This window comes from Leucoraja erinacea, chromosome 17, assembly GCF_028641065.1.
Source record: "Leucoraja erinacea ecotype New England chromosome 17, Leri_hhj_1, whole genome shotgun sequence".
Taxonomy (NCBI): Eukaryota; Metazoa; Chordata; class Chondrichthyes; order Rajiformes; family Rajidae; genus Leucoraja; species Leucoraja erinaceus.
Genome location: NC_073393.1, coordinates 29034239 through 29061096, shown reverse-complemented (window position 1 = coordinate 29061096; position 26858 = coordinate 29034239). Strand labels below are relative to the sequence as shown.

Genomic DNA, 26858 nt, shown 5'->3' with positions numbered 1-26858 from the left:
CGTCTCTCTGCCGAGCCCTATGCAAGTGTGAGGTTATCATTTTCTCTGATGGCCTTTGATCCTATATCTGACCACCAAAGATCTGCTTGAGCATTATCAGACCCCATTGATTTTATCTATTTACAGGCATTTGCTACGTTGTGTGGTTCTTATTTCCAATTGAAATTCTTTTAAGAGATGCTCATATTCTTCACAACATTCCCGATGTAACGCAATTCATTGGTAACTTAGATGACTTTGATTCCAGCTTTCATTTCTTGCTATTGAAGGATGTGAAATATTTTTTGGAAAGGGCCTCCTCCCCATAAGAAAAAGAAACAACTCACGTTTGGCAAGATCTCAATATTAGTAACAAAAGATAAGTGGGTAAAAAGTTGTAGTCCACTCTAGTGTAAAGTGGTTGTAGCTTTCTACTCTCTGCAGAGCCCGAGGAGAAATCTGCACACTTTCTTTATCCTGTTATCACTCCAAGATGTGATGGCATATTCTTCACAAATGTGATAAAAAATAAAGCTTTATCTTGGTTTTTTTTGTGTTCACAGATGATAATATATCTAATCTGAATAGGTTTCAAAGGGGGTAAAGAGCTTTCATAATGGTATAGTGGCTATAGGTTGTTTCTTCATATGATATGGTTGCCTGCTGTGAACAGCATGGTGAACTCAATCTTCTGTGTAATCTGTAAGAGGATTTATAAGGAATGGATAGCAAAGGAAGTCAGCCTTAACACCCCCTATTACGTTGCTCCTGAACTGAAGCATCAGGCAGGCAGATCTGAGATGTTGTTTGTAGGAGTGGTTACATACCATTGGTAATCACTGTCAAAGCTTTAGCCTCAAGTGGTCTGTAGGACTCACCGAGTAATGCATTTGGGATTAAAACTGAAGGGACTTGATCAGTAGTACCATGCCAGTAAATGATACCAGGATTTATAAGGATGACAGGGTTATTGAGGGATTGAGTAGCCTTGTCAGATTGTCCAGATAACAAGGAATCCAACAGGCTGGGAGATACCCACACAGTTTGTTACCAGTCAGAGTACAGCTTGTTATTAACCCCTAGAAAGAACTGTTCCCTGCAGGCCCCAAACCCCATCCCTGTACCTTCAGTCGAACTGATTGAACTTCAGGTTGGTGGTTTGAAAGCTGGGTGGTCGCACTGAGATCTACACTGTCAAATTTCTGGAGTAAGAGAGCAAATGACCCGTTGAAGACCGGTGGGAAGGCTCACTGAAATAGTGACATGAAGACAAATATGAAGACTCTAAATCATTCCCTATGGGCACGGCCACAATTGCAATCTAGTTCATGTGCATTTGCAATTAGCTTGTGTTTGTAACTTATAATTGGATAACCAATTCCCAATGCTGATTCCAAACTTAATTTTAAAACAGTAACATAACTGTGTAATCACTTGCATTCGTAACTCATCTTTGCGACTGGCCTTAAATGATAAGAACACCAGTTCTCATCTGCCGTTGACTCCACGTTTAATTGGTTCCAGAAGCAGGTTAATTAACTCGTCTGCGATAGGAGGACTGCCTGTTATCACTGGAGCCCCTGACATCAATAGCCAAGCAAATGTATCAGCTCTGACACAGATGTCATGTGCTTTCTTTAAGAAAGTCTCTAATACATTGGCTGTGTATAGCAGGAGTAATGTTCAATGCTATTCAAACAGCAGTTTGCTAAATTGGTCAAATGAGCCAAGTGGAGGATTGCAGCTGAAAATAACTGATTCGCCATTGTAATGTAGCATCAATTATAGTCACACAGTCTGATCTAGATTTGTCAAGATCCCATACAAAATTAATTACCAGCAATATAAATCTAGTATATCAATTGAAAAGCATCTGGATTGCATTACGCATGGGTGGTTGTTGCAAATTGGAGTACTAAACTTAATTTACTTCTGTTGGCGAATGAGATCTCAATCACTAAAGCTGTGATTGTAAGAGGAGACCATACTCATCTAGTAGGAGAACAGAATCCCTGAGGGATGCAGCATTTGGGACTAAAGTTTGCAAAAGCAACCACTACATAACGTCTTTGTGTTTAACAGATTATTGGAGGCAGCGTAATGTACTTGATACTTTACTCCACCCATATTTGAACTAACCTTTGTTGTGAGTATACGTGAGACTCTTTAACACTTTACTGACGTTCTGCCACTGAGGATCAAGCCTGGGGAAAGGCAGTGAATTAATGACATGCATTATATTTTTTTACGTAAGTAACAAGTTCCCTTAACAATGCATGACAACAGTGTGGAACACTTTTGGTCAAGAGACAGTTTTGTAGTAAGCAGATTATTCAGATTTGCATGTTGTTTAAAAGTAGAGAAAAATTAGTTTGGAATGTAATGAGTAGAGATTAGCTTCATTAATGAAAGGGGTATTATACCTACACCAGGAAGTTATAAGGCAAGTCTGATTCTTGGAACAGCCAGCAGCACTTGATTCCCGTAAGTGAAGTGACCCAAAGCGAACATGAGGTGCCAGATGACCAGCGAGACACTGAGTACAACATGTATCTTTGACACAAATATCCGGAGTAACACAGCAGGACAGGCAGCATCTCTGGAGAGAAGTTATGGGTAATGTTTTGGGTCGCGACCCTTCTTCAGACCAGACAGGGGAAAGGGAAACAATGTAGAGGGGTATAGAACAATGAATGAAATATAAGTAAAAAAACTAACAATGATAAAGGAAACAGGCCATTGTTAGCTGTTTGTTGGGTGAAAACGAGAAGCTGGTGCAACCTGGGCGGGGGCGGGATGGAGAGAGAAGGAGTGCTGAGGTATCTCGAAGTTAGAGAAATCAATATTCATATTGGCTCAATATTCATATCGCTGGGTTGTAAGCTGCCCAAGTGAAATATGAGATGCTGTTCCTCGAATTTGTGTTTAGCCCTACTCTGACTTTTTGTTTCTATCTTTGGTTTAAACCAGCATCTGCAGTTCCTTCCTACACAAGTATCTTTGACATCGTCTGTGTAAAATTCCTGGTAATAATAAGGATAACTGTTTTGTTGGGCATTCATCACTGAGGGAGGCAGATGCTGTGTGCAAGATAGCAAGACATCTTTGAGTGAAACAGGAAATGTTTTACAAAAGAAAATCACAAAAGAATCTCAGTGGGTCAGGCTTAGATTTGTCTACTTTAGTTTAAAGATATAGCATGGAAACAGGCCCTTTGGCCCACTGAGTCAACGCCCATCATCAATCTCTCGTTCACACTAATTCTATGTTATGTCACTTTCATATCTATTCCCTACACATTAGAGGCCAACAAACCTGCAAGTCTTTAGTATGTGGAAGGAAGGAGCATCCAGTGGAAACCCACATGGTCACAGGGAGAACATGCAAACTCCTCACAGACAGCACCGGAGGTTGGGATCAAATCTGGTTCTCTGGCGCTGTGAGGCAGCGGATCTACCAGCTGAGCCACTGTGCAGCCCCTTTTTAGGATAATCTTTTTAAATGGTAGGACATTTTTCATATGCAACATTGAAAAATGTTCCCTATGTTTTCTACATTCTCTGAGAGTTTATGAGTACATTATGGGTGCATTTTGAAGATTGTACATATTTGGCCAAAAACAAGATGATGTGTGGGAGTGCATTGGAAGCACACTTGTTAATTGTTGATGAGCTAAAACAACAAGGTATTCCAGCTCACTTTAACAACTTGTTTCAAGGCCTGAGAAATGTCACCGTTGGATTATTCCCATTAAGTTTGGCATTGCAAGCAAATACCTGATGTAGTGTTTAGCGTTACCACAAGTATTGAGTAATAAATAACAGACGTATGTACAACTGCAGTTTTTCTTATGATTATCTCACTATTTTATATATCTTTGATTAATCCCACATAATTGGGAAATATCATTCCACAATCCCACTGTAATAGCATGTAAAAATAATAACAGGATTAAGCAACGTTCTTTTTGAGTAATACAAATGTCAGAGGTCAGTGTGTATTTGGCAATGAGAACACATAGAACATCTAACGGCACAGATAAATGAGAGCAGTTGCCGCCTCCTCTACGTCAGTGACAACAAACAAACGAGGGACCATTCTGCCGAGACCTGTGATCTGTCCATTGTGGTCATTTGGATCTACTGGTTTCCAGTCAGTTTAATTCCCTTTGTCATTCCCACACCAACTTGTCAGTCCCTGGTCTTCTGCAATGCCAAAGTATGGCCAAATGCAAACTTAAAGAACAGCATCTAAAATTTGGGGCGGCACAATGGCGCAGCTGGTAGTGGCGCTGTCTCAGTGCCACGGACCCTAGTTTGACCCTGAACTTGGGTGCTGTCTGTGTGAAGTTTGAATGTTATCCCTGTGATCATGTGGGTTTCCTCCAGGTGCTCTGGTTTCTTCCTTCATTCCCAAAGAATGCAGGTTTGTAGGTTATTTGTCCTCTCTAAAATTGCCCCTAGTGTGTAGGCAGTGGATGAGAGTGAGATAGCATAAAACTAGTGTGAATGGCTGATTGATGATCAGCATGGACTCGGTGGGCCAAAGGGCCCGTTTCCATACTAGGTCTACACTAAACTAGATTAATCAAATTACATTGAATTAAAACAAATCTTTGGAATATATTTCTGTGAAATGCTTAAAAATCTGAAGATCTGGAAGACTATTCTTATTGACTTTATGACCAGAGAATAAACTTTTAGGTAATTTGATGAAAATCAAACTAATTGAGATGCTAGATTAGCGTCTTACAGCATGGAAACAGGCCTTTCGGCCCAACCTGCCCACACCAGCCAATGTCCCATCAACACTAGTCCCATTTTTTCCTGCATTCAGCCCATACCTGTCATATCCATGTACCTGTCTAAATGTTTGCCATAGTACCCGCCTCAATTACCTCCTCAGGCAGCTAGTTCCATACATCCACCATCCTTTGTGTGAAAACCCCCTCAGGCTCCTATTTAATCTTTCATCCCTCACCTTAAACCTATGTCATTTGTTTCTCAATTCCCCCATCTATGTGTCTAGCCAGTTTCTATCCTTCTATTCCCTGCACTTCCATGTGCCTATCTAAAGGTTCTGAAACATTACTATTGTATCTGCCTCCACCTCCATCCTTGTAGCGATGCCCTCTAGTGTTGTACATTGTTACCCTGGGCGAAAAGATTCTGTCAGTCCACGCTATGTTTGCCTCTCATAATATTATATACTTCTATCACATCCCCCTTCAACTGATGACATTTGTGAGAAATAGATCTTTGTGGATTCTGGTCAGGTATTTATGTTCCTGTAATCCCTGGGAATATTAGTTGAAGTAGTCTTAATCTTGGAAGGAAATAAGTAAAACCAAATCACTGCCGGAGAATCACCTACAATGCAAATCAAGTAGAGAATGGGGAACAGCCAGAATCTTAATTAACGGATCAGGGTCTATGATGCAAATTGTTATCCCTGCTCCTAACTTTACACGTTTTGCTTTAAGTTAGTTGATTATTATCACGCATACCGAGGTACAGTGAAAAGCATTTTTGATGTGTGCTGTTCCGTCAGCAGAAGTCAATACTTGATTACAATCAAGCCGTCCACAGTGTACAGATACAGGATAGAGGTTTTAACGCTTTGTGCAAGATTAAATTCAGTAATGTCCAATTAAAGATTGTCCAATGGTCTTTAATGAGGTAGATGGTTGGTCAGGACAGTTCTCTAGTTTTAGAGTTTATAGATACAGCGTGGAAACTAGTCCTTTGGCCCACCAAGTCCACAATGACCCAGCGATCACCCCTTACACTATCTTATATACAACAGGACAATTGTTTACAACTTACTGAAACCAATGAACCTATCAACCTGCCCATCATTGGAGTGTGGGAGGAAACCGGAATACCCAGTGAAAACCCACACGGTCACAGGGAGAATGTACAAACTCCAAATAGAAAGCACCCGTGGTTAGTATCGAACATGGCTCTGGCGCTGAAAGGCAGCAACTCTACTGCTGCGCCACTGTGCCGCTCCGAGCAGTTGGTGATAGGATGGTTCATTTGCCTGATAAGATTAGTCTGAAGAAAGGTCTTAACCCGAATCGTCACCCATTCCATCTCTCCAGCGATGCAGCCTGCCCCGTTGAGTTACTCCAGCATTTTGTGTCTAACAGCTGGGAAGAATGTTCCTATGTTTTCTATGAACCTATATTTTGGTTCTGCACCAATTATGCTTTTTATTCCATTGTCTGGCTAGTCAAGAAAAGATAATTGTTTCCCACGCTGAGTCAACATATTTGCGGTAACAGAATTGTATGTTGGCAGTTTGCACTGTAGTGTCTGCTGAGCAGTTTAAATGGAATTGAATATACTCCTCAGAAAGACACTATCTTGGTTAATGTGTAATACTCACGGTAAATGAGATTTGATGGCAGATACAATATATCATGGTTCTGTAAATTCCTGCATTGTGACACACAGAGCTAGCTGGCTTGGTGACGAGTTCCATGCTATCTTGGCTGTAGATCAGCACAACAGCTTCATTTAATTCTTGAAGCGCTTGTTCGGCAAATCCCCCCCAACTCCACCCTGACAGGAGATAATGATCAACACCATTGCAACTTTGTCTGTAAAAAGTTTTCAAAATGCAAGACTAGAAATATCTGCAGTTGCTGTTTATAGTAACTTTGACATGGTAACTATTTTAATAAATATACCAATTACCAAAATTTTAAATCTTAGGATCACATGATTGTAGCCTTTCTTTACAGGTAGCTATTTATAAAAATGCGTAAGGCTCCGTTATTTATCTTTACATGAGGACTAGATTAACCTTACTGTTGTAGAGGGGGGGAGAGGAGAGGGGGTGGAGAGGAAAGGGGGGGAGAACCTAAAAAACATTTTAGAACCAAAAAAGACACATTCTGCAAGCATTGTAGAACCAAAAGAGACACTTTTTGCAAACATTTTAGAACCAATAAACACTTTTTGCAAACATTTTAGAACCAATAGACACATTCTGCAAGCATTTTAGAACCACTAAGGACACTTGCATTTGAGTAGACATGTGTTCAGTGTTATTCACAGCTCAGAGAAACGTGACCCTCTGCCTTCCTCCAGCTTGCAGACACTGATTGAGGCACACCACTTCCTGGTTTTATAGTCCCTCCATCCTGCCGCCAGCAGGGGCAGCAGAGAGAATGGGGAATTTTGCAAAATCATTAATATCTCTGTCATTTTTCATCAACGGGAAAAATCCTCGGCACACATATGGCGGAGGGGGGCTCTGAGCGAGGTGGCCCAAAATGACGGCAGTTGGTGGCGGCGTTCTCTCGGAAATCGCAGCACAGATGGCTAAAACCGGTCAAGAACAGACTTTTAGTAATATAGATAAACCAAGTCTATCCAGTCTTTCTTCATAAGACAGTCCTGACATCCCAGGAATCAGTCTGGTGAACCTTCTCTGCACTCCCTCTATGGCAATAATGTCCTTCCTCAGATTTGGAGACCAAAACTGTACGCAATACTCCAGGTGTGGCCTCACCAAGTACAACTGCAGTAGAACCTCCCTGCTCCTATACCCAAATCCTTTTGCTATGAAAGCTAACATACCATTCACTTTCTTCACTGCCTGCTGCACCTGCATGCCTACTTTCAATGACTGGTGTACCATGACACCCAGGTCTCACTGCATCTCCCCTTTTCCTAATCGGCCACCATTTAGATAATAGTTTGCTTTCCTGTTTTTGCCACCAAAATGGATAACCTCACATTTATCCACATTATACTGCATCCTCCAAACATTTTCCCACTTACCCAGCCTATCCAAGTCACCTTGCAGTCTCCTAGCATCCTCCTCACAGCTAACACTGCCCCCCAGCTTAGTGTCATCCGCAAACTTGGAGATATTGCCTTCAATTCCCTCATCCAGATCATTAATATATATTGTAAATAGCTGGGGTCCCAGCACTGAGCCTTGCGGTACCCCACTAGTCACTGCCCGCCATTGTGAAAAGGACCTGTTTACTCCTACTCTTTGCTTCCTGTTTGCCAGCCAGTTCTCTATCCACATCAATACTATCATCCTGGTCAGATTTGTTTGAGATGCAATCCATTATTTCAGCATATATTTCAATCCAAACTCACATATGTGACAAGTGCTGTGCTGTGCAGCCCATGTTCTCCAACCACAAGGAGACCCTTTCAATCAATGTTTACCAGAATTCTGCCTGGATTAGAGGGTATTAGTTGCAAGGAGAGATTGGACAAACTTGGTTTGTTTTTTCTTGATCACTGGAGGTAGAAGGGAGACCTGATAGAAGAATATAAAATTATGAGAAGCAAAAATAGAGCAGATAGTCAGAACCTTTTTGCTCAGGGTGGAAATGTCAAAGACAAGAGGGAAAAGTTGGTTATACGGCTGCCCGGTGCAATCAGATATATTAGTGGCATTCAAGAGGTTTTTAGATAGGAACATTTGGATATGTAGGATATAGATGGATATGGATCATGTGTGGGCAGAAGAGATGAGTTCGGCTTAGCTTAGCATCTTGTTTACCACAGACATTGTGAGCCAATTGCCTGTTGCTGACATGTACTGGTATATATTCCATCTTGCAATGTTCCATTGCATGCACAGAATTTCTGCTGCATCTTGCTTCAAATTATTAACAGTTCATAAAATACATGCACTACTTCCATAGTTTCTATGCCATCAAATTTGAAACCATGCATTCTACCCAGTTTACTCTCATGTCAGTCCATCGGGAGTCTTCCCATGGCAGACTCCCAGATCCCAAGGAATTTCAAAGATTCTTCACTGAACAAAAGTTCATATTGTTCAACTGCTATTCAGCTTTAACTTTTGAATTTGTTCCCTAGTTACCAGTGGGCAATATCTGATTTTGTCTGCAGTGTGAGGGAGTGATTTGAGGTGGGATGTGTGACTTAATGTGGTGTCTTTGTTATTAACTTTACCCATCAATTTAACATTGTGAGCTACCAGCTTAATTGAAAGGAAACTGTGTCAATCCAGACCTTCAATTATGCTAAGGATGCCTTGAAATTGGTGTAAGCTGAACGCATATAATGTCTGTTGTGGGTTAATTCGTGGTGACTAGCTCAACCACAAATGATGTAAATTTATGCTCTTTGTCAGCATGCAAGCTTGGATTTTCCAAGCCCTCAATCACTGTAACCAAAACCGTAAGTTCCCACTATGACTCAAAATTGCTATTTCCCCTTTGACTCAGAATCTAATATCACATGCAATCATCTTCCACATGACGTGAATTTTTAAGTGCAGGTCTAGGATCATTCAGTTAATGACTTATGCTGATAGACTAAGTTTTTCGAAATGAATAGCAATTCCTCAAAGGAATTATTACTTTCAGGGAAATGAATTGTGTTCAGGCAGAAGAGATGGGCCATCTAGAGAAAAACAACCAATTCATGTTCGTACCCTTGAGCAATATTCCACGCTTCCAATTGGAAAGGGCATCTGATGTCAAAGAAGGTGAAATGTAATGGTCAATCAATGTTTGTTTTAAAGCATAAACATGTTCAAATTATAATTTGCCATGTCTAGGCTCAGCTCTGAAGAATATATCTGGGATTGCCTTTATGAGTTAATGGAGTGGAAATTCATCATCAGTTGCATGATGATTATTCAACATCAGAGATCCACACCACCCTGGCCACGCACTCTTTTCACCCCTGCCATCAGGAAGAAGGTACAGGAGCTTGAAGACTGTAACATCCAGGTTCAGGAACAGCTCTTCCCTACAGCCATTCGGCTATTTGTAATATAAAAAAATCACATGTGATTAAAGTCCATATTGTCAGATTTTAATAAAGGCCTTTTTTATACATTTGGTTTCACCAAGTAAAAATTACAGCAGTGTTTATATATAGTCCCCCATTTCAGGGCACCATAATGTTTGGGACACAGCAATGTCATGTAAATAAAAGTAGTCATGTTTAGTATTTTGTAGCATATCCTTCGCATGCAATGACTGCTTGAAGTCTGTGATTCATGGACCACCAGTTGCTGGGTGTCTTCTCTGTATTGCAGCCATCTTTAGCTTATGCTTGTTTTGGGGGTTAGTTCCATTCAGTTTTCTCTACAGCCTATAAAATACATGCTCAATTGGGTTCAGATCGGGTCATTGACTTGGCCACTCAAGAATTGACCATTTCTTAGCTTTGAAAAAGTCCTTTGTTGCTTTAGAGGTATGTTTGGAGATCATTGTTTTGCTGTAGAATGAACCGCAGGCCAATGAGTTTTGAGGCATTTGGTTGAACTTGAGCAGATAGGATGTGTTTATGCACTTCAGAATTCATTATGCTACCACCATTAGCAGTTGTATATCAATGAAGATAAGTGAGCCAGTACCTTCAGCAGCCATACATACCCAAGCCATAACACCCCCACCACTGTGTTTCACAGATGAGGTGGTATGCTTTGGATCTTGGGCAGTTCCTTCTCTCCTCCATTCGTTGCTCTTGCCATCACTCTGGTATAAGTTAATCTTCATCGCATCTGTCCACAAGACCTTTTTCCAGAACTATTGTTGCTCTTTTAAGTAACCCAGCCATCCTATTTTTGTGGCTACCAGTGGTTTGCATCTTGCAGTGCAGCCTCTGTATTTCTGTTCATGAAGTCATTGACAAATCCACACCTGACTCATGAAGAGTGTTTCTGATCTGTCGGACAGGTGTTTGGGGGGTTTTCTTTATTATAGAGAGAATTCTTCTGTTATCAGCTGTGGAGGTCTTCCTTGGCCTGCCAGTCCCTTTCCGATTAGTAAGCTCACCAGTGCTCTCTTTCTTCTTAATGATGTTCCAAAAAGTTGATTTTGGTAAGCCTAAGGTTTGGCTGATGTCTCTAACATTTTATTCTTTTTTCTCAGTCTCATAATGGCTTCTTTGACTTTCATTGACACAACTTTGGTCCTCATGTTGATAAACAGCAATAAGTTTCCAAAGGTGATGGAAAGACTGGTGCTGAGCACTCTCTTACACCTGCATTAAGGAGGCATTTAAACACACCTGAGCAATTACAAACGCCTGTGAAGGCATGTGTCCCAAACATTATGGTGCCCTGAAATGGGGGGACTATATATAAACACTGCTGTAATTTCTACATGTTGAAACCAAGTTGCATAAAATGACCTTTGTTAAAATCTGACAATGTGCACTTTAACCACGTGATTTTTTTAAAATTACAAATCTCAAATTGTGGAGTAGAGAGGCAAATAAATAAATGATGGGTCTTTGTCCCAAACATTATGGAGGGCACTGTATATGTACACACACTTAACTTTTTTTTCTTGTTCATTATATTCTTTACAGTGAATTATGTTTGCATATTTTCTTTGTGCAGCTGCAAGTGTTAATCTCATTGTTCTATCTGGGAAATAATGACAATAAAACACTCTTAACTTGACTCTTGATGTACTAAATGCATTGTGGAGGAAAGCAAGTATATTGTTTCCGGGAATCATTTCTATTAAAGCCAGGCCAGGCAGAAGAATTGAAGTTTGGTGGCTTTCATAGGGACATACATTAAAATATGGGAATGGACATAGGCAAACACACTCATCAATTAATCTTAAATATACATAAGATTATCATTGTTACTGCCTTTGAGATACTAAAAAATAAATCACTGAAACAACAAAACAGCATTGAGCTGTAGTTGCTCTTCCCATTTGGCTGCTCTTCAGTTAATCCTATTCACAAATACATTTATGGCCATGTATTGATATAACATAAACATAAAAACAACATATCCACCCATTTAGAGCAGATTGCATTCATTAAGACATTAAATTAAGGTTTGCTTTATATCCATTTTGAATAGGTAATACAGAAAATGAGAAAAAATATGTTAAAATATTTTAATAGGTGAATGTGTTTCATGTAAAGGAATTGAATACTCATTCTGGGACTCATAGTTCATTTTCAAACAAGTGAGTCGTTTATCTTGTGATTCAATATATTTTAAATTTGTTTTTGTTTAGTGCCAATTGTGAGGATGCTGAAGTAGTTAATATTCACTAAAATAATCTCACAGAAGAATCCACAGGCTGTGGTTTGTTCACTGATGTGGTTAGATTGAGGGTAAGTGCGTGTTTTACTAAATCTCAGTATGTCTGTATTTTCTTTTCCTTTTCAACTGTTGTCATATTAAAATTATTGTATTAGCAAAAGCTCCAAATATAAACCTTGGTAAAAGAAAAACAAGATAGTCTAACCCGTGAGAAAAAGTGATTGAAAATGGAAGAAAACTCTATTAAAGTGATGTGCAATGAGGTAACAGGAGACAAACGATCGTGTGTGTGTGTGTATATTTGTTTCATTAGTTTATTTTAATGAGCTTTTCTCTTTAATCTCTCTTCTCTTTAATCTGCTGTTCTATTTATTTTCCTTCTCCTGGACTCCATTTTCCTTCTTTCGTTTGTCACTTATCACTGTACAAATTTATCTTTCCAGAGGAGCTTTAGTGGAACAGTATGGATCGAAGCTGCTTCTAAGATCAGCCTCAGCAACCTGTTCTAATCTCTCTCTCTCTGATATCTATTTTCCTTCAGTACACACCTGTAAAGTTCCTAGGCCTTTGTTGTGCTTCATTAAAGGTGCAATTTGTTGTTTCAGCATGGCTCTGAGTGAACAAGTTCCCTTTTAATTGTTTGTCTGTTACACGCCATCTTACTTTTATTTTTTTCTCTTTCTTTCCACAGTTGATGTTTTATTTTTGTTGAGCTGGTTATGTTGTGCTGCTTGCTTTCCCATATTCACTGATTTATCTACTTAACCCTAGTTTCTATCCCCATTCTTCCTTTCATTGCTTCCCTATCAATGTCACGTTGTTTCATTCTGTTTTCTTTACTACCAATGACAATATTCATGGAATCCTTATATTGCTACTTTCATTGACTTTTGTTTTGCAGACAATTTTGTCTTTTATTCCAAGTGTGTTACGACTAATATATTGGCTTCAATTGTCTTCAATTAGCAGAGGAAGTACATTACCAGGAAAGATTTAGAGATTTATTAAATGCAACAAATATGGCAACACAACCTCAGAAGGAGTTAACCGCTAGTTTTTACTTCTAAGTATGTCCATGTCGTGACACATATCTTATCATGGTGTCTGCGAATCCCCCACCATGAAGGATATAAAGGTCATATCAAACATTTCAAGTAATTAGTCACGTTCGGCCAAATTAAATAAATACCACTCATTACCACCCACAGTCATGGAAAATCTTTATCAAAATATACTGCAGGATGTCCTCAATCAAATATACTATAATGTACCTCACTGAACTGAATGTACTCGTAGATACTGTGAACAATGAAATGCCCAGTGCAAAAACATCAAGCTGATGGGACATATTTAGTGTTTGGAACAAACCTTTGGGTAAATGGAACATATTGCTGCATTTAACTATGGTTTTGGACCTTAATAGACTTTTACAAGAGCACATCCAAATCCTGGGGGATCACTTCATAAAGGAAGAATTGACCGTCTTCTAATTTTATAATAGTTTTTGCCTTCTAAATGTTCCATTTCACTGGAAATATACCAGAAACAGTCCATTTGCCGCAGTATTAAATGTACTTCTGCATTTTAGACTAATAAATTGATGATTAACAGTCTTTTATATGACTTTATTGAGTAATTATGAGACTAATAGCAAACTATTTAAGATCTGCCAAAAATATCTCTTTCTTTTATTGTACTTTTAACTATATCACAATATGATGATGTTGGCCATTCACAATTATAATTTAATGTTTGCATAGATTTAGACCACTGGTAGTTGAGCTGTAATTATAATGGATTGATAAAGACAACACCATTTAAAGCCAGTCATTATTTGGCATATCTTGTCACATATTTAAATTGGATTATTTTGACATGCAAATCATTTAACTCTTGAAAAGTTATCTGATGAACATTGGGATGCTGTTGGATAATCTCCTAAATTAAAAAAAAGTATAATGTGTGGATGTAAGCAATCCTGAACATAGATAACTTTCTGAACATGGAATTAAATGGTTGCCAGATGCCATTCATAGCAACCAGATCATTATTGATGATAAAATCACATTTCCAGCAGTTTCTATCCTGAGAAATATTACTGCTGATATCAAAGTTTGATTGATCTAGTTTGTATTAATGTTGCACAAATGCACTTGTTTTCAAGAAGTTTTTACTTTAGCTGTGTTGATAATAAACACTACAATATCAAAATATAAGATTGAGCCATAATTTGAAATAGTTAATAGTTAACAATGAATTTTGCTTCCTTATTTAATAATATTGTATCTACAATGCATTCTTATATTTGTAGGTTAACTTACATTAACCTTGTAATGGTGCTTATTTCTGAAATTGTGTTGTATCTGTGAATGCTGTGGAAAATCAAACACTATTGGAGTATTTAGTTTGGGTAATTCTTCAAAATAAACGCATCCTGTTTCCGCAAATCTGTTTTGGAAAGCAAATTTTTAGAACCTGCAAAATAAAACTTGAACACTTTTTCTTAACAAAATGATTCCGAACAAACTGAACAAATCAGAAAATTAAATACTGCCAACTTTACCGTCATTTGCAAGCAAATGAGATTAGCAGAGGAGGCATATTTGTTCTTAATCATTATTTTTATGTTTGGATAAGAGTATAGACTTTATGTATAATAGCTGATAAATGTATGCGCTGCTCTGTAGCAGAGGAGGTCAGAAGAAAAGCACCGAGGGCTTCTTGTGTTGTGTTAAGCTACAGCAGCTTTTTTTATTGTGTTATTAGTTCAGACTCATAATACGGAGAAGCTGAAAATAAAGAGAGTTCGCATTCTCCAATGACTAGACCTACGCTGTATGAAGCTTAGTGTGCTGCAGTCCAGACAGACTAGTCTCAGCTGTCTTTTACTTTCTCTGAATATGGTCTTTATGCAAGCAGGAATGGTGTGATTTGAACCCATTACACTTGGTGACACTGTGGCTGTTAACCTTTGACATACAAACTAACTGCACATCTCTGGCAGGGGGACACTACTGGCCTGTCTCTGATAACCCCAGTGACATCATTCAGATGGACTGACCCTGCCTGCTGCAACTCACTGATAACAGTAACAGACCTGTAAATAATTTCTGCATGATCGAGTATAGATAATGCCAGACAGGCAGCTTCAACATTGGCATGCAGAATTAACATGAGAGCAAAAACTGTTCAAAAAAAATAATGTCACATCCTTTCGGGGGAAAAAAGCTGTGAATTTGGTCACCTACAAATTCAACAATTTTGTTATTTAGAATTATTGCATTTTGTTTTTATTTTGCTGCAGGGATAAATTATGTATTATACTTTCTGATGCAAATGTAATGCTTTTCGATTTTATTTATGCAGAATAAGAACAAATCTATTGTATTCTGTATCCTCCAATATCAATTAGAAATATTCGGTACAGAAATAATTCTTTAACAGAAAAGTTACTGTTTTTACTGGATGTTTAATGCACCAAATTTAACGGTAATTAAGTTACATTTTTAATGCAAATGTTTTAAAAGAAAGTGATGTCTGATTCACATTTATAATATTTTAGACTTTCGCTAATATGGAACTCTTGATTCTGAAATCCATCACACTGATTAATTGCTTAGATTTCTTCCACTATTTCTATCATTAGTTTTGCATTTCAAATGGAATATTTAACTCTGAAAATGTGATGAACAACTTTTTTTCCATTGTTTAGACCTTAAATCTTGTCTGAAAATATGGTTATATTCTGAGCCGTACACAGAGTATTCTACAAAACATCAAAACTGAAATGAAACTACAAAACTCTATTTGTGATAATGACTTAGTATCAGTTTGGTGGGAGTCAACAAACATGTAATTTTAAATAAAACTGAATTTTATATGTATGATCTTTTTAAAAGGAAATGTTGCTGAACTTATGCCAGATGTTCAGATGAGAAAATTATCCACTGTAAAATAAACGGAATTTAAAAACTGGAGGGCATAAATATGGATGGTCACCTACAAATTCAACAATTAAATAACAAAACAATCTTCATTCAGAGAGTAGTTGGAAAGGATTACTGAGGCAACTCCATTGGATGTTTTTAATGTAGAGCTAGATATACATTAAAGGAAGAAAATGATTTAAAAAAGACATTCAGAATTTATGATAAAAACGAGTTGGGAAGAATGTTGTCACAAGGAATTATGACAAACCCGCAGGTGTGGGTTTACAAAAAAAAACAAAGTGCTGGAGTAACCCAGCAGGGCAGGCAGCATCACAGGAGAGAAAGTTTGTTTGTTGCTGTGAGATCTATGAAAATGGCTTATTCCATGCAATAAGATTAATGCAATTGCATTTTTGCTATAACTTGAGACATTTCAAGGAAGTGAATTCAAACAAATTGAAAGCTCCTCATGTATAATTGAAACAAGTGCTAAGCTCTGAAAGTGCTCTTTACCATCATAAAAAAATAACATCTATTTTTAAATACAGGGGCTCCTTGCAAGTGCTGCAAGTGAGTGCCATGTACCAGCTGCTGCCCATCCAAGTCCAAATTTCAAATCATGCAGGTACTATATGGAGAGGTCCTCAGTAAACCAGTGAGCACAGCAGGATAATTATTTCTGTACCAAACCATGCACCATCCGACCTTCATTTAAAAACAAATTGTTTATTTTCTTAAGTATGAGTAAATTTGCGATTGTCCACAGATTTTGCGATGAAAGAGGTACTTTGCAGAGATTTGTTGTAGTTTTACTATAGATATTTTTTAAGGATTTTGTTTATCTCAATTCAATTACAAAAACAATTTTGCTACATTTACTCATACAGGGTTTTTATTCTATCTCTTTTTTTTTTATTAAGCCTGTTTTGTAATATAAGTTTCCTTTAATTCTTACAGAAAATACATTTGCGGCTCAAGGTTTTCCTGTATTTGGGGACACAATTAAAATCATGATTCTTGTGACATCTTGCAGCATATTTAAACATATTTAAGATGTGCTTGTTTTGCTTTCATTTGAATAAGAACACTGCAAATTATTTATTAATGAGTGATTTGATTTTTTTTGTCGGCAGAAGCATTATCCAGGCTTGTTGAAATGATACATAAATGTAATTGAAGCAGGATCTCGATTTTAATCTTCAGTTTAAATCAGCATCTGCAGATCCTTCCTACACATAAATGTAGTTTAATTGCTCACAACCAGGGAGCTACGGAATATTACGTGACAGTAAACTACAAAGTAGGTCATGCTGCCAAGGAATATTGCCGCAATAAGTTAAAAGATTGTCTACTTTGTCTTTAGTTGGACCTCCAAATCAGAAAAAAAAAATGTTTTCCATAAAGCAGAATTCCTATTTAATTTCAGAATAATATGTAAGTCATTAAAACGTCCCTTCTCATCCAGTCACACTTCAACACTGAGGGCTTGGAGTTTCCACTTTTGCTCTTTCTGCTACCTGCTTTTAATGGGACTGATGGTCTTGCACCAAGGAGAGTCACCGCTAAAGAATTTCAGCCCTACCCTATCTCATCTTGTTAGTGTATTCCTCAAAACCTAAACTTCCGAATGATGGTTCTGTGCCATAGGTTCATTTTAGAGTTGCCTTGGTGTAGTGAGGAAAAGGGATCATTGCATGCGAGCAGCATTGTGCGCAGGATAAGCTTCCTAGGGTTTCTGTTTTTATGTGTAGGAAGGAACTGCAGATGCTGGTTTAAACTGAGGATAGACACAAAAAACTGGAGTAACTCAGCGGGACAGGCAGGATCTTTGGAGAGAAGGAATGGGTGACGTTTCGGGTCGAGACCCTTCTTCAGACTGGTTAGGGATGAGGGAAACGAGAGATATAGGGCGTTTCGGGTTGAGACCCTTCTTCAAACTGGGTAGGGATAAGATATCTCGTTTCCCTTATCCATAACCAGTCTGAAGAAGGGTCTTGACCCGAAACATCATCCATTCCTTCTCTCCAGAGAAGCTGCCTCCCACTGAGTTACTACATAATTTGTGTCTAATTATTTTTATTCTAAGCTTCGTACATTCAGAAATGATTCCTAAGCATCAGGTTGGCATCTACTTCCATCCATTCCTTAGTATCTTTATTGAACAAAAAAATAATCAAGTCAGATTATTTAGCAATATTCTATTTGCTGATATTTTTTACTTCTGAAGGTATATCAATTCTGGATAAGAAAAATTTGAAATCACCAGAAAACCAGAAAAGATCTATTAAAAGAGATCTCTACATTTATTCTATTCTAGCGCCATTCCTGAAAGGATTGGCTTTCTATTTTTGAATAACCATTTAACCGCTGGCAAAAATATCTTTATTTTTGTTGTACTTTTAAGTATATCACAATTTGATTATGTTGGCCATTCAGGGTTATATTTTAAAGTTTTCATTGTTTTGGCCCACTGGTTGTAAAGCAGCAATGATAATGTATTGATAACGACAATACCATTTAAAGCTAGTCATCATTTAACATATCTTGTCATAAATCTAATTTGGATTCTTTTGATTTACAAATCATTTAATTCTCAAAAGGTTCTCTAATGAACATTGAGTTGCTCAATGCTGGTGGATAATCTCCTAAAGTAAAACAAATGTAATGTTTGGATGAAGGCAATCCTTAATTTAGATAGCCTTCTATCCAAAATAAGCAGTCCGAGATTTAACAATAATCTCACGTTTATTTGCTGACATTTTTAACTTCTGAGGGAATATAAATTAAGATTAAGAAAAGATCGAAACCACAGATATCGCCACAGAAATAAAAGAGATCTCTAAATTTCTTCTATTCTAATGCCATTCCTGCCATTCATGTGCGGTGTCTTATATTTTTCCATCACAGTTTAGTTCCAGTGTCATCCCCATACTTCCTGACTAAAGCACCATCCCCCGGTTCAAAGGAAGTCATTTATCTGTCTTGAAAAAGTTCTCTCAGTCCACTACCCACCCCATTCCATCAAACCATTAAAATAAGCCACGACAACTGACACTGAAATGGAACTGTATCTTAACAAACCCCAACAATGTAAACAGAGAAAGGACGTTATGTGGCCTGGTGCCATATTGGTTAGGCAAGTTTGCCTGCACGAGTGCGTTATGTGACATTTGTTAGGAGGCAGTTGAATATAGGGTTGCCTGACCGCATCCTGATATCAAGAGCCCAGATTATTGCTCAAGATTTCCTGTTTTATAGTAGCCTGCTGTCCAGGACACCTGTGTTAAAGTTCTGTATTACATCAGATGAATTTGCACGACATGCTAAGAATTACTGTCTAAACAACTGTCCAGTTTGTAGCCAAGAGAAACAATGCACGGCTGAGCTGATGTAGACTGATGTACTGATCTTGATTTGATCTCTTAGCCAGCTTGTACTGGGGGCCCAACTTAGGAAAGAGAGAGCCTTTAAACAAATTTAATTGATTCACAATAGACAATTTGCAAAATAAATTGCAGAGAATTGGGGACGTAGCTCAGACCATCACCATCACACAAACCAACCTCCCTTCCATTGACTCCATTTACACATCAAGGATGAATCGCACCCCGGTTATTCACTCTTCTCCCCTCCCCTATCAGCTAGAGGTACAGAAGTGTAAAAATGCATATCCCCAGATTCAGGGACAGTTTCTTTCCAACTATTATCAGGCAATTGAATCATCCTATCAACTAGTAAAGAGTGGTCCTGAGCTACTATCTACCTCATTGGAAACCCTCTGACTTTCTTATATTTATTGACAAATAAATTGAATTGAATTGAATTGAATTAAATCGGACTTTACTGGACTTTATCTTGCACCAAATGTTATTCCCTTTATCATGTATCTGTACATTGTGAATGGTTTGATTGTAATCATGTACAGTCTTTCTGCTGACTGGTTAGCACGCAGCAAAAGCTTTTCACTGTACCTCGGTACACATGACAATAAACTAAACTAAACAATTTACAGGTCAGAAGTGAATTAAACAAATGAAAAAGTCCCAGTGCTTTTTCTCCAAGGTATAAAATAATGATTGCCAGTGGAAATAATGCAATGTATACAATGCGAGTCTCAATATTGTTCCAGTCAGCAGATAGCATCCTGTTTTCATGTTCATCAATTAGGTCAAAAGAAAAATATCTCAATCACAACCATTTTCATAGAGTCATGTAGCTTGGACAGGCTCCTCGGCCCAACTCGCCCGTGCCAATCAAGATGCACCCTCCGAACTAATCCCATTTATCCATGTTTGGTGCATATCTCTCTAAATTTTTCCTGTCCATGTATCTGTTCAAATCTCTTTTAAATGTTGTTATTGTACCTACTTCAACTACTTCCGCTGGCTGCTTGTTCCATATACAAACCACCCTCTGTGCAAACTATCTATCCCTTAGGTTCCTATTAAATCTTTCCCCTCTCACATTCAACCTATGACCTCTGCCTCGTGATTTCCCGATTCTGGGTAAAATACTTTGTGCATTCACCCTATCTATACCGCTCATGATTTCATACACATGGGTAAGGTTACCACTCATCTGCCTTTACAGGGCTTGAATTTGATGAAATTACAACTTTCATTTTCCCAGTTCCATTTGCCTATAGGTTTGTTATCAAAATGAAGCTTATCCTAAACATCACAGCACCTCACCATTGCTGTCTCACTGGCAGCTTGTTATCAAAGGGCCACTCACATTTTGCCAAATAAGTTCTGACAATTTTGGTTTTGATAATTTGTGAGGTACAACTGTTTAGTTTTGCGATTCTCTAAAAGAGCTGTAAAAGGTTGCAAACTTCAAAGTTCCAGAGAGTGATATTTGCATTAATTCATAAAATAAACACGTTTGAGTTTATTTCTCGGTACTATGATGCGCGGTGCCAGAGAATGATGAGATTGTTGTAAACTCCCACTCACATCTTAAGGTCAACATAAGGGTTCCAGTCGGCACTTGACTTCTCTCCAGAAAGAGTGCAGGGAAATAATGTGAAACCCATCCAAGGAAAGTCACCAGCAAAGGTCTGTGGAAAGGTCGCCATCTCACTATCCTAACCAAGATTTTGGACCAGGGGTGGTGAAGGTGGCAGAAATGATAGTGGCGTTTAGGAGGTTTTTCGATAAGCATTGCAAATGAAGGCTCTGTTTCTACGTTGTACTGTTCTATGGTCTATATTCCATGTTCTATACAGAACATAGAGCATAGAACAGTACAACATAGGGACAGGCCCTTTGACCCACAATGTCCATGCCAAACATGAAGCCAAGTTAAATTAATCTCCTCTGCCTGCAAGTGATCCATATTGCTGCATATCCCTAAGCCTATCCAAAAGCCTCTTAAACACCACTATCATTTGAATTCTCCATCACCACCACTGGCAGTGCATTCCAGGCACCCACCACCCTCTGTGAAAATAAAACTTGCTGTGCACATTCTTGGTTACCGTGGACAATTAATCCCAAATAACCTGTTTCTGTGCTGTATGACTCTATCCCCATAAAATGTTGCCCTTCTCCCCTTAAAGCTATGCCCGCTATGACATTCTGCCCTCGATAAACAGAGAATAAAATAAAATTTAGACAGGATTGTAAAGATTTTTTCATTGATTTTGGTTTTCATTCAAAGAACGATAAATCGTCTCTCAGGATGTAAGCTAATTACCACCTCACTAAATCTGTCGTAGCTTGACCAACAACACACAAAAGGTCAAATTTGCAGAGGCCTGTGTTAAATAAATTCTGGCCCCGTAGCAGAAGCGTCCACGCGATGGGGCTGGAAGCTGGAAGTATCCTGAGCTAATTCTGCTGCCACCATCATCTGTTGCGACAAGTGATGGCTTCCACTCATAGACGGCGGAAGCTTGCGTCCTTTTTCGGACGGACGATGTCAGCGAGATCAACATTTGTAACAAGATGGACACGAAAAGAAGAAGATTAAATTCTAAAATTAACTATGCCATTTGAAAAATAAAACGGGTCAGGGCAAAAACTTTCTGCGAGGACATAGAACAGCCATTGTCAGTGAAATAAAAGCAATGCTCTATTCCTGAACAATCTCACAATATTTGTTGTTTGTCTCAGACTCACCTACTCTGCATTTGTTGCCCCTTGTATCTCATATATTCTGCATTGTGAGTTTTGTCTTTTGTACACATATTTTTAACCTCCTGATCTCTTGTGTTCACAGTGGGTTTTGGAAAGACCACCTATAGTGACTATTTTTTGCAAATACTTATTCCCTTATTCATTCAGAAAACATTGTATTTGCTGCATGGTCCTGATATCATGGAGATACATTCAATCATCGTTCAATCAAAATAGATGATGATTCCAGTGGCAATCAGTTTGATTTGCTACTCATTTGCCATGTTGATCAAATTGCCCATTAAGATGATGTAGATTCCCACGTGAGTCCTTTATTTATTTTAGTTCAGCTTAGAGATACAGTGCAGTACAGGCCCTTCGGCCCACCAAGTCTACATTAACTAGCGATCCCCAGGTGGGAGGAAACCGGAGCGCCCGAGGAAAACCCTTGCGATCATGGGGAGAACGCACAAACTCTATACAGACAGCACCTGTAGTCAGGATCAAACCCGGGTCTCTGCCGCTGTTAGGCAGCAACTCTACCGCTGCGCACTGTGTCACCCTATCTGCCAAAGTAGAACTCCAATCTCACCAAGAGGCTTTGTAAAATTGGCAGTGCTTAAAAAGGTTTGGGAACCTGTGCTGCTGAAATTGTAGGTGTTCCATTATTGACCCCAACAGAGTCTCTTGAGCACAGGACTAATGCACGGCAATATATGTTAGAATAGGAGACATTTGAAGCTCTGAGGAATTTTGTCTGTCGTCTGAACTGCCATTCATGTGTCATTGGGTTCACGGACTTTTATTATTCAGTTCTCTTTTTTAGTTCTTTTTAGAGATACAGTGCGGAAACAAGCCACTTCAGCCCACCGAGTCCACAGTCCACTGACCAGCAATCACCCCATACACTAACCTACACACCAGGGACAATTTTGCAACTTGCCAAAGCCAATTAACCTACAAACCTGTACGTCTTTGGAGTGTGGGAGGTAACTGGAGCACCCACAGAAAGCCACGCAGTCACAAGGAGGGCATACAAACTCCATACAGACAGCACCCATAAACAGGATCAAACCTGGGTCTCTGGTGCTGTAAGGCGGCAACTCTACCGCTGCGCCACTGTGCCACCCCGATGCAGTGCAGTTTTCATCACAGTCTGGGGCACAGTGGATAATACTCTGGATGAGCAGCTGGAGTTTCATATAGAGACACAAGCTTGAACTCTGGACAAACTTGAACAGCTGGGGAAATTAAAATCAATTAAACAACCTTGGAATAAAGAGCATGTAATTATGAAACCACCTGGTTGTCGTATAAAAAGCTTTGCACGGTCATTCCTTCCTCAAGGAGAGAAAGCTGTTCTCTTTGCCGACTTGCGGCTTCAGACACACCGATCTAATTACTTCCTCGGTTTCAGGCAATTAGGAATGGCAGCATAGTCAGTGATGTTCACGTTATGTAATGAATAATAAAACTTAGCTCATTCCTGCTTGTTAGCTCATCCCGTTGTTCTGATGTGATTTGAAAGGTGGCCTGTTTGAAATGTGGCCTGTTTTCAGCCTGAAATGTTAACTTTGCATAAATGCTACCTGACCAATGCTTCAGCCTTCCTGTTTTTCTTTCAGATTTCTACCACATGGAGTCAGTTGGTTTTCACGAAAGTGCAGCCTTGCATTACAGAATTTGCAATTAAAAGTTAGCTTTCTAAGTAATATAAAATATGGTCACCTTTTAATTTATCATATACCAGAACGATATGATTAATTCCCTATTGCCCAGAGAGAACTCACAACATTGATTCATACCCCAGTTCTGTAAATTGGTTCCATTCTCTTTGACGGAACAAAATTTCAGAATGCACTGAGTCTTTCCCAGAGTAGTCGAGGGTCATAGGACATAGGTACAAGGTGAAGGGGAAAGATTTAATAGGATTTCGGGGGATAACTTTTTTACACAGGGTGGGTGTATGGAACAAGCTGCCAGAGGAGGTAGTTGAGGCTGGGACTCCCATCGTTTAAGGAACAGTTTGACAGGTACATGGATAGGACAGGTTTGGAGGGATATGGACCATGCGCAGGCAAGTGGGACTAGGGTAGCTGGGACATTGTTGGCCAGTGTGGGTGAGTTGGGTCGAAGGGCCTGTTTCCACACTGTATGACTATGACTCTAACTGAAATATTTCTAATATTATCTAATCCAGGCAGCATTCTGATAAAACTCTACCGTACTCTTTCCAAATCCTCCTCATTTATATCATAATTTCTATCTACCTCATGTTCATCTATAAAGTCTGCTTAAATGCATCCATATTACTTGCCTCCACCACTTCCTGTTGTAGTGAGTTTTTACCATTTTGGTGGTAAATTAGCTTTGAATTTATTTTTGGATTTTTTTGGTAAAAATCTCAATGTGATCATTGTTGCTTATAATTTAATTTCTCTTCCTGTTCACTATCGTCCTAGGTTGACCTATCCTTCCAAAATGTAATTTAGCTTTGAATACACTCAATGAGACAAATTGCACTGGCATCATCCCCCATACCATGCTTGCTACCCCTCCTCCAGTGTGAATTTATCCTTAGGATTGTTAGAGATGATAAAATTCAACAAGGAACATTGTCAACAAGTGATTAACTCAATAAAATGATTCAACAAACAATAAAGTTCATGTTAGACTGAAAGCATTCCTCTGCTTAATGTGCTAAATATGTATCATGGTGGCACATCTGTGGATTTCAGAAAGCAGATTGCGACTGCACACGCACAATGTAAAAAACCCAGCATAACTCAGCTGAAGGCAAGGATCTATACAAACATTACTGATGTTTACGCTTGTTGTCAAAATGCAACGACTTTCTAAGTCTGCACCCTGTTTAAATCCTATCCATGGTTAATACTCAATAATTGACCACTAGTAAATTGGATTTATTACTAAATTAGGTAAAGTGACATGTAATTTGTGGCTTCTGCTTCTGAGTAAACTGTTTCCAGCATGATAATTGAAATGATGCAGGCAGTGATTAGATTGTTGTTTAGATGTTGCATTTCAGAGGAAGTTATAAAGGTCGCACGATGGAGCCACTAAACATTAAGTTGACCACTGGCATGAATATGCGGCCACAATGACACAGCACATCCCCCAGAATTCGTAAGTAGGTATCGCCACAGTGAGTCACAATCCAGCTGTAATATTTTTCCCATTCAGTTTATCTGTGTACCGCTAATGACCCCAATGACGTTTTTGAGATGAGAAGTGATACCCATTTATGGTCATCTTACCAAAATCCAATTGCTTTTCCTGTTTTATTAGCCTGTCTCGATTCTGGGTAGCGATATTTTGTTTTGCACGGTTGTTGGGCTCCGAGAATCCCCATCTCAGTACAAAATAATTTACCAAACCATATTTTGTTGATGAAGGGAAAAGAGCGCGGCATTTTGTTTACGGTGGTGGCACTGGGTTAGCCAAAGCTTAGAGAACATTGCTCTTCCTTTTGAATAAGCAAATCATGTAAACTAATTTCTCATAAAAAAGTTTTGAGTGCAAAATATAGTGTAAAATAACAGTGCCGTGTTGAAAGAGCACTGTGCTGTCTTGAATAGACAATTCAAATAATGTTTAGTTTTTAGTTTAGAGATACAGAACAAGTCCTTTGGTCAACCGAGTCCGCACCAACCATCGATCACCCGTACACTAGTTCTATGTTATCCCAGTTTTGCATTCTACATGCTAGAGGCAATTTACAGAAGCCAATTAACTTACAAACGGGCACGTCTTTGGAATGTGAGAAGGAACGGACACCCGGAGAAAACCCACACGGTCGGAGGAAGAACATACAAACTCCATACAGACAGCATGCATAGTCAGGATCAAACCCGGGTCTCTGGTGCTGTAAGGCATCTACTCTACAGTTGCATCTCCATGCCATCTGTAATGTTTTAAACTGTCGTCAGTAGGTTAAAAACATTCCATGCTACCAACTTTGGGTACGGTAGGGAAGTTATATTGACCAACAGCTAGATTTCACTCAACTTTGGAAAGACAGATAATATTGTCACCATCTCATGTCATGTTTATGGGAGATTTCTGTTGGCAAATTGTCTGTTGTGCTTCCTGTGTTACAACGGTGACTACACTTGAGGATTCTGTTGACTGTTAATGTGTTTGTACATCCCAAAGTTGAGTGGTGCTTTCTTACACCAAATCTTTCTTATGCTGGGCATTACTGTGAAATATGCTATCACCTGGGTAAAGTCTTAAAACCACCTTCTCTGGTCATTGCATAATTTAGGAAGTGCAACATCGTTGGATTCCTTCTTGATCACTCTTCTCTCTGTGCCGCTTATCTGTGGGATCACTCTGGGTCATGAACTTTAGCCTCGATAGATACGCAATGCTAGAGATTTTTTCCAGACCTCTGTCAATGCTGCTGTTGAAGTAGTCACTGGAAAGCATACTGATTGCCATCAGTACCAATATTCAAAAATTGTTTTGGAATCTTTTCATGCCAAACACAGTAGCTATGTTCGAGCAAGAGGGAAGACCAAGGTGTTATAATATGACGTAAAAGCAAAGAACTGCAAATGCCAGTTTATAACAAAGGTAGACACAGAGTGCTGGAGTAACTCAAAGGGTCAGGCAGCATCTCTGGAGAAAAAGGATGGGTGACATTGCATCATCGGGTCTGAGGAAGAGTCTGGACCTGAAACATCAGCCATCTTTTTTCTCCAGAAATGCTGCCTGAACCAGTGAGTCACTCCAGCACCTTGTGTCTACCATTGCTATAATATGACCATCCCTTCAG

The 26858-nt window shown here is 38.9% G+C and overlaps 1 long non-coding RNA gene across 2 annotated transcripts; it reads left to right on the top strand.

The window, feature by feature from the left end:
- The first annotated feature begins 1823 nt into the window (after nucleotides 1-1823).
- LOC129705352 (uncharacterized) lies at nucleotides 1824-26456 on the top strand. Of its 2 annotated transcripts, XR_008724883.1 has the most exons (4): nucleotides 1824-2125; nucleotides 9544-9688; nucleotides 11981-12080; nucleotides 22884-26456. It is a non-coding gene; the product is annotated as an uncharacterized LOC129705352 (long non-coding RNA). The 2 variants fall into 2 exon arrangements; XR_008724884.1 differs by lacking the exon at nucleotides 9544-9688.
- The last annotated feature ends 402 nt before the right edge of the window (nucleotides 26457-26858 follow it).